The sequence below is a fragment of the Heterodontus francisci genome, chromosome 3 (assembly GCF_036365525.1).
Source record: "Heterodontus francisci isolate sHetFra1 chromosome 3, sHetFra1.hap1, whole genome shotgun sequence".
NCBI classification, from domain to species: Eukaryota; Metazoa; Chordata; class Chondrichthyes; order Heterodontiformes; family Heterodontidae; genus Heterodontus; species Heterodontus francisci.
Window position 1 is genome coordinate 102,379,210 of NC_090373.1, and position 2,424 is coordinate 102,381,633.

A 2,424-nucleotide genomic window follows, 5' to 3' on the forward strand; every position below is an offset into this window, starting at 1 on the left:
ATAAATAGTATTACACAGTAAAATATATATTTCTCCAGCCTCTTGGGTGCCAAATAATAAAGATATCACTTGCTTTTCCTCTCAAAGTAGACCTTGACAGAAATTTACTTATTATAACCTGAATCTACCGTAACTCCCTGGCCCCACAAGAATGCCCAGTGCGGCTGTCAACTGTTCAGAGTCCCCTGCGTCACGATTGCTTCACACCTCTTCCGGGTGTAATTTCTTTCTTAAGTCTGAGTGAACTGTGACTCAGTTGGTAGCACTCTCATCTCTGAGTCAGATAGTTCCAGGTTCAAGTCCCACTCCAATCCCACAAAAATCAAGGCTGACACTGAGGGAGTGTTAGACTGCCAGAGGTGTTATCTTTCTGATGAGACATCAAGCCAAGGTCCCATTTGGGTGGATGTAAAAGATCCAATGGCACTATTTTGAAGATGAGCAGTCGAGTTATCCCTGGTATCCTGGCCAATATTTATCCTTTAGTCAACATCACAAAAAGTTATTTGGTCATTATCACATTGCTGTTTGTGGGAGTTTGCTGTGTGTAAATTGTCTGCCACGTTTTCTACATTACAACACTGACTACACTTCGCAAGTACCTCTTTGGCTGCTTTGAGACATCCTGAAGTAAAAAGCACTATATAGTCTTTATAAAATGTAATGGGTAAGTGCAGTTTGGTAGCATAAGACAGTTAAATTCATCACAAACTGGTTGGTTAATAAAGACAACGGCAGGGATATAAATATGTTGGGATCTTTTGGAAGTTGGGATGCTTGGGCGTCTTAATATAACATTTGTTACCCTATACTTAACAGGTTGTGGTACTTTGCCATAGATTTCACTTGTAAACATCCGGTTATGTATTTGTGTTGCACACAGCCAGTAATGACAAAAACATATGACGATAAGGCACAGGTTTCTGTTCTGTACCAAGCAGAGGTGGGAAGTGTTTCTTGATAGCCATAGCGTATCAATTTTATCGAGAATAGATAAGAAACGATGTTTACTACTGGGAATTATATATTCAACAACTTGCCAATCGGAATTGTTTTCGGTAAAGCTCCTACATCACCAGAGTCCTTGGAGATGTTTTTGCCTTGATGATCCGATTCTGGTGGTTCTGTCTATGAAGGGTTTGTATTTTAAATGACGACTGCACTGGGCATCTGAAGCATGGAGATTGAGGTGTTGTATGTGACCCAGGGATTAACGGCCTAAACTGAATGTGACATTGGAGTTGCTTTTGTCACTCACTACAGCTCCTGATTTACTTGTTGCTGTATGTCAACTGGAGCCGGTGTTCATTGTAAACCTAAAAGTGGTCCCCAACCTGGGAACAGGCGGGGAGGCTCAGATTTCATGTCATAGACCTGGGTTTGTATAAGTTTGAAGGTGTCCTGACTTTACGTCACATGCCAGCTGTTGGGAAGTTAGCTGCTTTGGACTTGTAAAGAAATTGAATAATGATCTTGCTCTTGACGTCTCTCTCCATTTCTCAGAAGGGGCCATATAGAGATTCCAGAAGCTTGTCATCCCTCCGCATCCACTGTCCCACTCAGCTCTGAGCCAGCACCTTCAGCATGCTCGGAGAAGGGGAAGGGGAAGGCTCGGTGTAACTGCTAGCAAGAAGGCAGGTGAGACACACGGAACACCTATTTTGTTTTTAACGGTGATGCTTATTCACAGACGGCCTGATGATGTTGTTTGCTCTTTTATAATTTCAAGCAGACTGGATGGATTGCAAAATACATTTATTGTTCTATAAAATAATGTGCTAAGAGGGGTAGGTTTATTCTGTGACTTGATGCCTATCACAATCGCAGCTCGTTTTGTAAGACTTCGATAGATGGAGAGCACAGGGAATCTCCCCTCCTCCCGCGTTGTGCTCTGTGATGGCAATTACTAAGTGCCAAATCTTCGACGGCTTTCAGTAATATCCAGAATATGAGGAAACGGCCCTTCAACTTGGCAGTGGCGTCTCTGCACTAACGACAACCACCAACCATTAGGTCGAAAGCGCTTTGAAGTGTGGAACAGCTGGAGAGCAGACTGCCCTCGGCATTCTCAGATGAAAATAAAGCCTGCTACAAACGTAATCACCTTACATCATCAGTTATACTTAGAAACTTGTATGTTGGGGCAGTAAATCTGTTGTTTTGTGAGTTGTTATTTAGGACTGGGGGTGGGGGTGTCAACCTTAACAACTTGCATTTATATAGCGCCTTTAAGGTAGTAATAACTTCCCAAGGCACCAACGGTGGTGTTAAGCAAACTGTGCTAAAAAGAAGTAAACAGAATCTGCAAACCATCGTGTGGTTTACACGCCAGTCTTGGCAGTGCGTCGTCCCTGATTTGACCTTGTCTGCGGGCGCACTAAGTGAAATCGATGCCCTGACCCATAGCAGCACGGGAGGCGAGGC